This window comes from Schistocerca nitens, chromosome 3 (assembly GCF_023898315.1).
Source record: "Schistocerca nitens isolate TAMUIC-IGC-003100 chromosome 3, iqSchNite1.1, whole genome shotgun sequence".
NCBI classification, from domain to species: domain Eukaryota; kingdom Metazoa; phylum Arthropoda; class Insecta; order Orthoptera; family Acrididae; genus Schistocerca; species Schistocerca nitens.
In genome coordinates this window covers 485,682,791-485,698,068 of record NC_064616.1, presented here as the reverse complement: position 1 = coordinate 485,698,068, position 15,278 = coordinate 485,682,791, and the positions used below count along the sequence as shown (strand labels likewise).

The window sequence follows — 15,278 nt, the reverse complement described above, 5'->3', positions numbered from 1 at the left end:
CCTCCGTAGCTGAGTGGAAGCCGGAGCGTTAGCTCAGCTATTTCGATCATGTGGCCGGCCACATTCAGTAATAAAAAAATTGAGTGAAGTTTTCATCGAAGAGATTTCAGAGGTGTCGAGAGACTTCCGCACAGAAATTATGACGAAAACTGACGAAGAAACAGATAGGTAGAACGACAATAAAAAATAAGAGGTCAGCGCACATGACAGAGGAGCTAGCTACTTGATAGAGTAGTAGCTGTTCCAAGGTCAAGAAACCCGACAACGACTAAGAGACTGGTTTCAAGACCACATGCCCCTCCATATCGCATTCAATGACGCCATTGACGGAGGATGACACGGCGGTCGGCCGAGCCCGATTAGTCCGTCTAGGGTCAGAATAAGTAACTTTTTTTAATAAACACTGCAGTGAAAATAGTGTGACACAAACAGAAAGTGGCACATTTGTGTAAAAAAAAAAACGTCTGGGTAAACGAAAGACAGAAAAACATATCGTTCCATTAAAATAGTTCCGAGTGTAGGCCTGTTACCCTAAAACAACCTGGAATAGTTAAAGTTATAAAATAATCGACATTTAGACCATGTTTCGGCGGCCTTCCCCAGTGCTGCCACATTTTCAAAACGTCGCCTATTTTAATATTCTAGTGTATCAAGTATCAAGTAAGGCGTAGCAGTACATTCTGAAGGATTTTAATGGGGTACAAACGTTTACATAAACATTTTGTATTGAGTGTTAAAAACCTAATTTGAGACGGCGAGTTTGTATGGGGTGCTACAAAAAGTGGACCAGTATCCTGTTTTAGAATATGCGAGTAAATTTTGAAAATGCAGTGACAGTGTTCCGATCGCCGTCATAATTTGGCGACGAGTATTGCTCACGGAAGAGAAGGTTCCGGGATAGAGTCCCGGCCCGCCACACAGTTTTAATCGGCCAGGAAGTTTCAAAACAGTGCACACTCCGCTGTTGAAAGGTGGATCCGTTCTGGAAACAGTTCCCTGCGCTGTGGTTAAGCCAGGTCGCTGCGATATTGTTTCTTCCTGAACTGGTATTCCGGCAAGGTACGCAGGAGAACGTCAGTGAATTTTGCAAGGTAGGAGAGAGGTATTGGTGGAATTGAAGCTGAGAGGTCGGGTCGTGAGACGTGCTAGGACAGCTCAGTTGACCGTATCGAGCGCAAATAAGTTTAAAATCACCATGCCAACTATAGTACTATTCCGCTATATTCAAGATAATCCACAACAACTTAACACTAAACATCTGTTGCCAACTCACATGATACCACAGACCAAAGCCTGTGGAAGAAAAACATTCAGAGGCCAACTTAAAAAAATAAAAAAAACTGTGGAGAAATATTAACAACCACATTCTTCAGTCGTAAGTAGTACCGACATGGTATGACACAATAAATAAGGAGGTCCTAAAGGGTGAAAAATTACACAGGATTAAACTGAAACAGAGTCCGTATTGCAATCAATCTCATATTGTCGACGCTTTGGCACACACCCTAATCTGCGGAGATCAGATATACTTCAGCCACACTGGATTTTTTTTTCTGAAGTGAAACACAATAGCTACACTTGGATTATCGGCCAGTTCGCATATTTGCGAGTACATATGAGCATGTACAGTTTATGATGGAAGAGCCCCATAATCTTCAAAAGAGTCCAAAATACAAAGCTTTGGTTCAAAACTTTTTACCATAAGGAAGTAATAAGTTTTGGTTTGTGCACTACAGTTAAGGGAGATGCCAAGAAGTGCGTATTTATTTTACTCAGTTTGTTAAAAATAATTTGTTTATGAAAAAAAGTGGTTCAAATGGCTCTGAGCACTATGGGACTTAACATCTATGGTCATCAGTCCCCTAGAACTTAGAACTACTTAAACCTAACTAACCTAAGGACATCACACAACACCCAGTCATCACGAGGCAGGGAAAATCCCTGACCCCGCCGGGAATCGAACCCGGGAACCCGGGCGCGGGAAGCGAGAACGCTACCGCGTTTATGAAAAGCCGTGGTGTCCCAGCTGAACTCTAATTTCGGCAGAAGTTACAAGATGAAAAAATAAAAAAGTAAATGGATAAAAAAATTTCCAAGAAGTGCGTGATTTATTTTGTCTTAAGGATGTTAAGTCTTTTGATCAGAAAATGATTTTCTAATGTCAGTTTCAAGAATGAAGAATTTAAACAACTATTTTACAATTACAGAGAACATTAAAGGCTTCGAAACCAGGCTGAGAAGGAACATAAGGACGAGCTGAAAATGTAGAAGGGGGCAAAAAAAAAAAAAAAACAGTGGTTGTAAGAGCATTTTCCACGAAACGCAAGGTTCCGGGTTAGAGTCCTGTTTCAGCATATCCTTTTAACCTGCCGGGAAGTTCCAACGAAGGTGCATTCGCTCATGTGTTACACGGTGATTTGTTGCCTCCGTGTGCGAGATTTCGTTGTTAGGAAACAAGTCGTTTACGGCGGTGTTTGGAGCTATGTTGGCAGCAGGATTAGGGCGAGCACAGGCGCTAGCAGCTTGACGTCTTAACCTTGTTTCCTTCCCATCTTAACGGCGGCCACTCTCACCTCGGGAGAAACGCCCGCGCCCCTGTCCACAGCTCGCTGCCTCGCTGCCGGCTGCAACACCACCAGATTAGACAGCCACAGCCGCCCCTTGAGCGGTTCCGGTCTCTGGCTTGCAGTGTCTGTGCTCATACGGGATTCCGTAGTTCCTCATATGGTCTAACACACATACTCAATCTGTACATTGAGCAAACACTAAAGGAAACCAAAGAGAAAGAACTGAAAATACTGTTCAGGGAAAAGAAATTAAAACTTCTAGGTTCGCAGAAACATGGTAATTCCTGAAAGGTGTATTGACGGAATGGACTATGTCTGGAAAAGAGCTTATGAGATGAATGCCAACAAAAGTAAAAGAAGGATAATGGAACATAGACAAATTAAATCATGCGATGCTGAGGGAATTAAGTTAGGTAATGAAACGCTAAAAGTAGTAAATGAGTTGACTACATGGGCAGCAAAATAACTGACGATGGTCGAAGCAAAAAGAGTAAAAAGTGCAGACTGACTGCAGCATGTAAAGCGTTTCTGAACAAGAGAAGTTTGCCGGCCGAAGTGGCCGTGCGGTTAAAGGCGCTGCAGTCTGGAACCGCAAGACCGCTACGGTCGCAGGTTCGAATCCTGCCTCGGGCATGGATGTTTGTGATGTCCTTACGTTAGTTAGGTTTAACTAGTTCTAAGTTCTAGGGGACTAATGACCTCAGCAGTTGAGTCCCATAGTGCTCAGAGCCATTTGAACCATTTGAACAAGAGAAGTTTAACATGGAATATAAATTTATGTGTTACAAATTGAAGTATTACAAATTTTCTGGAGTGTGGCATTGTAGAGAAGCAAAAAGTGGACGATATAAAGTTCAGACATGAAAGAATGGATGCACTTTAAATGTGATGCTACAAAAGACTGCTGGGGGTTACACGGGCAGATCGGATAACTAATGGGGAGATAGTGAATCGAACTGGGAATTGAGGAGATTTGTGGCACACCTTGACTAAAAGAAGGGATAGATAGGCAAAACAAACTCCGAGGCAGCAAAGATTAGTTGATTTGGTAAAGGAGGGAAGAGGGAGCGAGGGATAAAATTATAGAAGGAGATCAAGGTTTAATTACAGTAAGCGGGTTTTAGTGGGTGTCTATGTCTGTGTGGATAGACTTGCACTAGATGGAGTTGTGTGGAGAGATGGCGCAAACATGTCCGATCTCCCACGTGCCGACCGGCGGCACGCAGCTCTCTCCTGCAATGTTGGAGCGTGTGGACACACTCATTCGAGGTGATCGACGGATCACAATCAAACACCTCGCAGCACAACTGGACATCTCTCTTGGAAGTGCTGGCACACTTGTCCACCAGTTGGGGTACTCAAAAGTGTGTGCTAACTGGATTTGTCGCCGCCTAACAGCAATCCATAAGGAGCAACGAAGGTCCATCTGCGCGGAATTGCTTGCGCATTATGAAATTGATCGCGACAATTTTTTGTCGAACATCGTCACACGCTGTAAAACATGGGTTCATCACTTCCAACCGGAAACAAAACGGTAGTCCATGGAGTAACACCACATCATCTCTCCTCCGAAGAAAAAGTTCAAGGCGCACTCTCGGCCGGTAAAGTTATGGTGACGGTCATCTGAAACTCTGACGGGCTATCCTGATTGATGTCCTCTCTCATCGGGAACGAACTTGTCATTCCCCATGACAAGGCAAGGCCTCACACAAGTCTGGGCACCCGAGAGGAGCGTACAAAACTTCATTGGACTGTTCTTCCTCATCCACCCTACAACCCGGATCTTGTACCTTCCGACTTCCGTCCGTTTGGCTCAATGAAGGATACATGGATGATTGATAAGTTATTGATGCAGCAAGACATTGGTTCCGACGTCGACCTGTAGAGTGATACCATGCGGGTATACAAGCCCTCCCAGTAAGGTTGCGTAACGCTGACGCATGGAATGGAGATTATGTTGAAAAATAGGGTTTTGTAGCCAACAGTGTGGGGAATAATATGACGTATTGAAATCCTGCATAAAACCAACCTTCTTTCAGAAAAACGTGTGTTGCATTATTTATTGAACGCCCCTCGTATATGTATGCCCCTCAAAACTGGGTCCTTGTTATCGCAGACATGAGTTATTTGGCAACCGTTCCCCGCCCCTTGTTCGAAGGCAGAACTGAAAGCAATGCAAAAGTGATCAAACTCCGTTATTCTCTGACGTGGTTCGTTTAAATTCTTCAAAGTCACTTTCACCTCGTCTCTGTGATCAAATTGTTCTCATCGAATCCTGTTCTTCACGAGATCAAACAGGGAAAGTCTGAAGACATCATAATCGGGATGTATGACTACGGATCAGCACAGTCCAGCGACCGCCTCATTTGTCGCCGAAGAGAAGTATGGTCGCCCATTGTAATGTTGAATTTGGACTGCACTGAGATTTTTATGAGATTTTACTCTCATAAATGCTTCTCTGAACAGTTGTTGTGTCTATTTACTACTTGCTGTTGAAGGGACTGCTCCATTCCAGAAATGTAAGGAGGATAACACCCTCGTCATACCAAAAGGTGCTCACTCAGATTTCATACATTCAACTTTATATTCAATGGGGAAGAGGTGTGACGCAATTCCACGGACTGGTTTTCTGTTACTAGATCGAGAATAAATATCTTCATTGACCCTGAGCCCTTCAAGCAGACCATAGCAGACTTCTGCCCTTCTCTGCCTCGAATCAGAGGACAACTGTTGGCTCATTAGTCATTTCTCAAATATTTCCGAATGGGTTTGAAAAATCACACTCACAGGAATGAACGAAGTTGCCAATTAAAAATATACCTTTCCCAACAGTGAATGAAATTCTAGCTCAGTTTTTAGTAACTTCTAAAATCCCGCACGATCGACAGTTCTAGAAGAACTAACCAACGATAGCTGTCGATCTCTGACCTCTGGGGAGGAACTGGATAGGATTTCACCTCATGATCTTTCTTCTTAGTTTGTTCTTGATATTCATAGTGCTGCGCGGAGTGGCCGCGCGGTTTGAGGCGTCACGTCACGGACTGCGAGGCCCCACCCGCCGGAGGTTCGAGTCATCCCTAGGGCATGAATGTGTGTGTTGTTCTTAACATAAGTTAGTTTAAGTAGTGTGTAAGTCTAGGGGCCGATGACCTAAGCAGTTCGGTCCCTTAGGAATTCACACACATTTGAACATTTTGAATATTCATAGACTCTTTCGCAAACAGAGTTTTGTTGGCAAGCGGGATCCATCGCCTAACGTGGTTTTAGAGATAGTTGTACCCTGCCATCATCGCCATGTATCGACTTGTTCTGCGACTACGCGGAAGCGTCCTTGTGACCCTTCTCTCCCCACTGCGTCAACACATTGCTACACACAGCAGTTGACTCATTCATGGTCTGTAAGTTTGGAATATTTGTTTGGAGGAAAAACCTATTGGTTTGTTCTGTTGAATGTTAAATCCGTAAATAGTTTTAAGCTACATATCTATTACGGGGAATCGCCGCTGACCTGGGTACCACGCGATGCAGCTGCAGACATGTTTCTCTTTAGGTTTACAGGAAGAAACTCGTTTATTTTCTCCTAGTGTGCCGTCGATTTTCATCCGTCACCGAAGTCGAGGGCACAGCGACCCTTGTATGAGTCTGTCAGTCTCAGACATACCTCTTCAGTCCAAGAAGTTTCGAGGCTGTATTAATAAAAAATAAATTTAAAAAATGAAATGTTAAGACAGCCGTTTTAAAGCTTCAGGTGTTTTAGATAGTCTCCCCCCTCCCACTGAAGTACAACCACGTCAAACTGCCAGAAAAATCCTTCTTTGGTAAATTATTCAGCTCGCGCGTCACATTGTCTTGAATGTCCGTTATGTCATCAAGGCCTTAACCTTTCATGCGAATTTCTGTATTCTTCGTTTTGTGGCAGCCCCGTATTAATAACATAATGTCTCGTCACTCGTGATGGTGTTTTCCGGAAAGGAATTGTCCGCGTTTTGCATTCCAGCCGAGTGCGGCAGGCGGCCACACGTCGTTGTTTTTGTTCGGGTGTCTGCGTCTGGAATAAACTCCGCATACACGTTTCTCTTCTTGCAAACGTTTTGGAGAAAGTATTGAAAAATTGATTTAGATGTCCGTGGAGGTATGTACCGTCTATGCAAGTAATTGAAGGAAGTTTGTTTCTTTGCCATACGCGTTTCCCTTCTTTTATTTGGGAAGCATCACCAGTGGCCTGTAATACATGTTTCCTTTTATACATACAATAAACGTATTATGTAGTAGATATAATTTGCTGCTGTGTTACGTTTTGTCGTGTTTCTCTTTTTTTTTTAGGTTAGAATCAACTTCCGTAGCACAAATTTCGTAATGTACACTTATCGTTCGGTGTTACTTATGATTTCTCCGTGGTATTAAAAGAATAGTTATTTTCTCACCGGGGATAAAACTGATTCTAGTTACGCACACAGCAGTCAAACAAACGCCAAAAATCTTTCGTTCGTTAGTGCATATATAATGTACGTGCATTTTGTATTTCGATGAAATTTTAAATTTTTAAAACGGTTCCGTTATGAATTATCGTTCTTTTTACGGATTAGACGATACCGTATAGTATCATCATGACTTCAAAATGAGACGACAAGAATTAAAAATATTCGCCCAGCGTGGGGCTCGAACCCACGACCCTGAGATTAAGAGTCTCATGCTCTACCGACTGAGCTAGCCGGGCGGACGCTCTGTGTGTAACATGTATTGTAGAAGTTGCAGTGCTTCAGTCCAGGTAGAACGTGGACAATTTTATTTAAAAAAGTATTTAATGATAGTTGAATAATGAAAATCGTTATCGGATTGTATAATTCTGTAAAAATGGTCTCAAGATAATCCCATTTGTGATCGTATTCTAAGGCACATAGGCAACAATATGAAACTTGATATTTTAATAATTTGTGTTTAATTTCGAATAAAGCAGCAACATGCGCGTAGTATAAAATATCAGATTTTTCTCGTGGGGTCATTGAAACTCTCGTCATACCCAAATAAACATTTGAAAATTGCATGTTTTGGTTCACGGGCAGGTCACACTGAGAAGGGTAACAAGTGGACTCGCTAATTACACTGGCGTCGCACGGCACGCGAGAACGACAGCTTTACTTTCGCTCCGGAGGAAGGCGTATCCGCATTTTTGCGCCGAGCGGAAATATCACCGCCAGCGGTGGGGACTGAAACCGGTACCTACGCTGCAGCGACCTGCCACGTTTAACACAGAGACTGCACCTAGCCTCAAGCAGGCCATCGCACTGTCAAAGGCAAATATTTTTGACTCTAATTTTACGTCGTAGTCGAGGAATACTGGGTTAAGGCGACATAACTCATTAAATCGCCTTTGTTTAAGTGTCAAAATTTGTGACAATATCGAGCTCATTGCAAAGAACAAACCCCAAAAATCAGATTGCTACAATGCCAGGTCGATTCCTGTTCCAAACCATCTAATATGAAATTCGCTGCGAAGTCTCTATATAAGGTAAAAGTGATACAGATGACGCGGGGGATGACACCACATTTCCAAGAAATTCCTTAGTAGAGGTTGTTGTTGTTGTTGTAACCGCTGGTGAGATCAGTTTATTCACAAGTTTTTGTACTTCAGGAATGGACACTAGAGGAGAGATTTAATAAATTAGAACTTCGAGACCAACTTAAGTGAAGGAAACTTTTCACGATTTTTAATAGCAGGTACAAGTAGATACAGGCCTGGTAGCTTATAACTCGTATTTAGATTGTGGAATAGAAATATTGTAGGTTATGTGGTCGAATAATGGCTTCTTTCGCTAACGTCTTTGCTGAAAATGGGGGTGCAGCATCTGTCGCTATGGAAACGGACAGATGACGCAGCCTTACTCTGGGATAGGTCCGTGATATTTGCACACCTAACAGAAGTCTATACGATTTTGTTTTATAGAAAAATGTCGAGAAAACTCATTAGGACAACAGACAGGGGAAAATGGACTGCAGAAAATCTAATAGAGGCCGTGAGTCTAGTCGAAGAAAAGGTAATGCTAAAAGGAAAGCAGCTCGAAAGAAAAATATACCAGAACGAACATTAAGGAGAAGACTTGCCACGCGCAATTTCAAGAAAACGGGGTCTGGACCATCATCATACTTGGTTGAGATGCAGAAAGGAAATTAGTTGCCCATGTAAAGAACTTGCAAGCACGTGGCTTTGCTCCCAAACCGTCAGACCTCACGCAAATAGCTTTCAATTTAGCTGATCAGATCGGACTGAAGCTTCTCTCATTTTTAGAACGCAATGCAGACTTAAAACATCAGAAAAGCCACAGCGGTTGGAATGAACAGAGACGAAGTCAGTTCTTGCTTTGATCTACTGACAAAAACGTTGACAGAAAACGGACTTTTGGATAAACCAGGTAGTACTTACATCGTAGACGAAACTTGTCTACAGTTAAACAATGAGAATTAGAAGGTTGTGGCGGTAAAAGGAAGCAGAGATGTCCATGTTATTACTTCTGCTGTAAAAAGAGAGACAATAACACTTATTGCCGGCTGCAATGGTGAGGGAAATTTCTTACCGCCTTAGTGTATTTACAAAGTGCTAAATATAAAACAAGGCACTGCAGACAACATACCTCCAGTATCAATTGTTATGAGAAGAGAATCTGTTTATGTCAACACTGATATTTTCATGGATTGGTTCAAAAACCACTTGGCCATGCTCTTATTCTGCTAGATGGTCATGCCTCTCATATGAATTCTGTCACCCTTTTCGATCTGTCTGTTGAGAAGGAAGTGTCGATAGTTTGTTTGCCTAGTCATACAACACACTTTTTTACAGCCACTAGACCGATCATTTTTCAAGCCGCTAAACTCTTCCTTTAAAGAGGCTTTTCATTCATGGATTGTAGCTAATGCAAGCAAAGGAAGAAGTATTACAATACAGCAATTCAGAGAGTTGCTCTTCAAAGCATGTACTAGTGCTTCAACTGTCCAGATTAGTGTACCAGGATTTAGAGCTACTGGAATTAGCCCGCTTGATAGAGCAGAAATTCCTAACCATGTCTTTGTTTCAGACATTAATAATACTCAGACTGATCTCCCAACTATTGAAGATGTCTCTAATGATTTGGTTCCACATCAGCCATCATAATCAACGTCTGAAAAATACTTGTTAACAGGACATCCTTCTGATTGCAAACATTGCACAAATTTGGCTACTGTTCGACCAGCTGCGCACGGCAGTTGTCGTTCAACTGAAATATCAGTGGCTGCTCATGGAAAAACTCCATCAAAATTGCTGGAACAGGTTTCGCCTGTTCCTGCACTACCTTAGAGAAGTAAATCCAAAAGAAAACAGTCAGCAATGAATCTAACACGCGACGTGTTTACAGCAACAAAAAGAAAGAGAAGCAATGAAGGAAAGAAGAAAGGAAAAGCCGGTGCACAAGAAATGTAGCAGCTGAAAGAAATCAAATCCGCAAAACTAGGGGAAAGAAACCTCTAAAGAAACGTGTGAAGACACAATTTCTGAAGAAGATGATAATGATGTTTCCCTACATAATAGGTACTGCGATGAAGTAAATTTTGAAGAAAACGAATGTGTAGAGTGCCTTGAACTTCGTCAAGAAACGTCGTCTAGCTCTGACTGGATTCAGTCTGTAGGATGTTCTAGATGGCTTCTTGAATCATGCTCTCACTATGATTTAAAAATAAACATGAAAAACAAAAATCAAAAATGAATGTCATGTTCAATGTCTTTTGCAATTGTCCATCTGCCCCTCTCTTCTGTGGCATCTTGCCTGCCAATTAATATATTCTTGAAATTTACAAGCCATTGTGTATCATAAGAATGTTTCTTTGCTATAGAATTTTTTTCTAATACGATCATTTCTGTAACAATAAACAATGTTCAGACCACCAAGCTTGTCTAAATCTATAGCGATTTCAGTGTTTATGTATTGGTAAGAATTATTTTTAAAAAATATGCAGCTTTCGTCCCGTCTTTACCTTACGTTTTGGCAATCAGCATATACCACACTCTGCCCTTATCTGAGCTGGAGAACGGTGTCCCACTAGGTAGTGTTTTAAGTGTAATTGCCAGCATCACGCCAGTAGTTATATGTCCTGCCCAGTATTGCTTGTTTTTCGACGACTCCTCTGCCTTTTGTTCCTCTTCAAGCCTTACAATAACTCTTCAGTTGCTGCTGACTCTTCGACTGTTGCAAGAACGGACGGAGAAGAGGGATCTGAAGTCTCGAACGAGAATTTTGTGTGCCTTCTTTTTAACCGTCCACATTTTGTCTTAAACTTACCTGTGTTGAACATGGGGGATGGTATTCTTAATTTTACAGATACGGTAAGTTTCCTGGGCCCCGCGTTTGATTTCTTAACTTACATGGTTGCCACACTTTATGGGCCTGGAAAGATGGGCCCTCTAAAGACTCACTATTTTAAGATGTCTTCGTCATAATTCACGGGGAGCAAACCAGAATTGTCTTCTTCAGTTTTATAGAACTTCTGTGGGATCTTTGACTGTTTAAAGGTGCATGGTGTATGGATCTAAAAGTCCCTCTTATTTAAAGACATTAGACATGGCGCACCGTGAAGGACTTAGGCTGACCACTGGGGCCTTTAGAACAAGTCCCAAACCGAGCCTTTGTGATGAGGCTGGTACCACCGCTTCAGATTAGGTGACAACTCTTCATTATACGACAGGTCGATAAACCAATATCCAGGCCAACACATCTACATTACCTGCTATTGCTCAGGCACCTGTCGAAAGGCTTTTTCATCACCGACAACAAATTTATAGTTTTACAATAACGCGAATTCGCTGTGGAGTATTGACTTTTAGAGTTGGGTGTGGTTGGTTTTACAATTTTACAGCAAGGTTGGAGCAGATCTCAACCTTGGTAGGTACAGAGGCCCAGAATTTTTTAAGACTTAGCGAATTTTAAGACAGATTCCACTCCAGATTTTACGTTTCAGTCTCCGCTTTTTAAGATTTTAAATAGGCATCACAGTTTTATAGTTGAGTATACTGAAGGTTCCAAACAAGGGAATTCAACTGGCTGGTCATTAGTGTTCCCCGATCGTGTCTTCAGGATTCATCTTCCTCGTGGATATACATTATTTACTGCAGAGCTCCATCCGATCCTGAAGGCGCTGGAGCAGACGAAGTGTCTTCACGGGAAACAGTTCGTTACACATTTATCTGACTCGTTCTGTTGGTAATAGATTGGTAATTTGTAATTGCGTTAAAGCTAGTAACAATTGCTTTTGTATCACTCGTGTAAATATTAGTATTCAGTCAAATTATATTGCTGGTTAAGAAGCATTCAGATAGATGTAATATGCTCAGCAAGGTTCTCGAGCTTGATGTCCAATTTATCTTTCCACGGTTTGAGAAACTTTAATGAGGCTATTCTCCATAAGTGGTGATCGGCGTCGAATGCACAATAGACGGTCCGATATGAAACCCAAGAACATTGTAAAGAACTAATACTTTGCTGTTTCTCTATGTAAGACGTATATATTAACCTGAAACCGCACAAACTGTTTTTCCATGAGGCCTATATGCACATCAGATTTTCAAGTGGAGCCAAGATGTGATATTTAATGTTTTGCGGAATTGCATAAAACTACCAGTTAGACTTTATTGTCAGTTTTTCAATTTTTCAGTAATAAGATTTTAATCGCCAGATATACAGTTACGGTATAATGTGCTCTAGAGGTTGACTGTGCGATTTTATTCCAGTCTATTGCTAACAAGTACGAGTACTTGCACTAAGAAGAGCAACTGAAATAACAAGTCCACGAGTAAAATAATTACAAATTAAGTCAGACTTCGGCATAAAATCATTTATCCTATCGTTTGGAAGTTAAAGGCAAGCAATACCATTTCCGCGACGAATGATTTCGTAACCCTTGCAATCAGAGACTATATTCTTCCTAGAATTTGGCATCGATAAGCCCAGCGTGGTAAGAAAGACAAAAGACGCTGGCTGGTTTCTTAGTAGTACCTGTGTTACAGTAGAATGCGGTGTTGACGATGCATCGTAACGTAACAGCTACTGTTACTGTGCTTACATGCACTCTTTGACTACATTTGTAAACACGTTTTCTCTATACTTTGCTACAAGATACGGCAAGAATCTAGTGCGCGTGCTTTGCTGTACTAAAAAGTCCATTATCCCACCAGCTCCACCATCACTCTCTTTGAGCGTCGCAGATGTGATTTTCTACAGAAGTGTCACGCTGGTGTTCAGCCGCTTTACGTCAGCACAGAAGCGTTTATCTCTGGTAAAGAGCTGCACTCAATGATACGTGATTTTACCAGCGTACAGCCAACAGCTATTGATTTCCATCTGTCGTAACTTTCTATCTCACAAAGAAAAGGGCGTTGGGACCGTGAATAATTGTGAAGTTAAATGACTGTTTCATTCGCAATACTTCATTGCGCACTGTCTTGCAGTTAACTTTTGTTTGTTAGTGTTCTTGAAAATTGATAATTAAATCAGCGTAGTCACTATCACAATGAAATTTGTGATTACCAAAGATTCTTTTCTGTTTTTATGTAGTATCACAGTAATCCTTTGCAAAAAGATAGTGCCAGAAACTTCAGACTATATATGGGGCTATGGGTAAAGATACCAATATTGTGATAACTGGAACCTTAATATGTACTCACTCCAGTGTGTTAGTTGTCTTTTCTTTCCATCTAATAGTCTTCCTGCAGACACATAACATAACTTACTACCTGATGTGTTCTACACGGCTGTAACAGCGCCACGAAGTGGGCTACGCCTGTCAGTATACACTGATCAGCCAGAACATCTTGACCACCTTCCTAATAACCGGTATGTCCAACTTTGGCACAAAGTTTCATAAGTTCCGGAGAGAGGGGCGATCAGCTCTGACGCCACATTCAATCACATCCCAGATGTGTTCGATCGGGTTCAGACCTGGTGAGCTGGGCAACGAGCACATCAATTGGATCTCGCCACTATGTTCCGCGGACCAGTCAATCACACTCCTGGCATTGTGACATGACGCATTATCTTGATAAAAAATGCCGGGAACTATGATAGTCATGGAGGGGTGTACATGGTCTGCAACCAGTGTACGATACTCCTTGGCCGTCATGGTGCCTTGCACGAGCTCCACTGGACACATGGATGCCCACGTGAATGTTCCCCAGAGCCTAATGGAGCAGACACCAGCTTGTCTCCGTCCCGTAGTACAGGTGTCAAGGAGCTGTTCCCTATAAGACGAAGGATTCGCGCCCTCGCATCGGCGTGATGAAGAAGATATCGGGATTTATCAGACCATGCAACGCTGTGCCACAGCACTAACGTCCAGTGACGATGGTCGCGTGCCCATTTCAGTCGTAGTTGCTGATGTCATTGTGTCAACATTGTCACTTGCATGGATCGTAGGCTGCGGAGGCCCATCGTTAGGAGTGTTCGGTGCACTGTGTGTTCCGACACACTTGTGCTTTAGCCAGCATTGAAGTCTGATGTTAGTTCCGCCACAGTTCGCCACCTGTCCTGTTTTACCAGTCTTCTCAGCCTACGACGTCCAACATCTGTAATGAGGGATGGCTGCCCAACCCCACGACGTCTGGACGTGGTTTCACCCTGGTTTTGCCACTTATTTTAAACACTCACCACTGCACTCGTCGAACATCCGACAAGTCGTGCAATTTCAGAAACGCTCGAGGTGAGCCTCTGGGCCATCACAATCTGCCCTTGGTGAATCACAGATAGATTGCGCGATTTCTGCACACGGACAGCACGCTCACTGATACTACATGCACCGAGCGTGTGTCTGACGCTGCTAGGTCGGTGGTCATAATGTTCTGACTGATCAGTATAGACTGTTCGTTTTGTTTCCACGCATCGGAACTTTAGTTCAAATGGTTCAAATGGCTCTGAGCACTATGGGACTTAACATCTGTGGTCATCAGTCCCCTAGAACTTAGAACTACTTAAACCTAACTAACCTAATGACATCACACACATCCATGCCCGAGGGAGGATTCGAACCTGCGACCGTAGCAGTCGCGCGGTTCCGGACTGAGCGCCTAGAACCGCTAGACCACCGCGGCCGGCAGGTTATTTGCACTGCTGAATATTTGCCTGGCTTTATTCAAGTGTTGCTTATTACGTTTTGACACTTTTGTTTGTTGTTAGATTTTGCCCTTGTCTAAGATGTGTTCATTGAAAAATGGTTCAAATGGCTCTGAGCACTATGGGACTTAACATCTATGGTCATCAGTCCCCTAGAACTTAGAACTACTTAAACCTAACTAACCTAAGGACATCACACAACACCCAGTCATCACGAGGCAGAGAAAATCCCTGACCCCGCCGGGAATCTAACCCGGGAACCCGGGCGTGGGAAGCGAGAACGCGACCGCACGACCACGAGCTGCGGACTGTTAATTGAAAATAAATTATTTCTTCTTGCTACCATTGTGAGAAGCAGCCATTGATTGCCCAGTTTTGACCGTCGTAAGTGCCAAGTTAACGTGTTGATATACCACAGGTTGATAGGTTCACGAGTGGCTCAGACTTCTTGATGCCACAAATCCTTGTAATCAGGAACGCACGCTTCTCGTACTGGCAGAATATCTACATTTTACACGCCATCAGTCATCGAAACGCCAAAATGTCGGGATACGGTATCTCAGAAAGATAATATGCCAACATA

At 42.6% G+C, this 15,278-nt stretch overlaps 1 protein-coding gene and 1 non-coding gene across 4 annotated transcripts in view; one reads left to right on the top strand and one right to left on the bottom strand.

The window, feature by feature from the left end:
- Positions 1 to 15,278, top strand: part of LOC126249630 (pancreatic triacylglycerol lipase-like) — a 486,518-nt gene that overhangs the window by 269,897 nt on the left and 201,343 nt on the right. The gene's annotated exons all lie outside the window — the stretch shown is intronic.
- Trnak-cuu (transfer RNA lysine (anticodon CUU)) lies at positions 7,212 to 7,284 on the bottom strand. Its single transcript has one exon. It is a non-coding gene; the product is annotated as a tRNA-Lys (tRNA).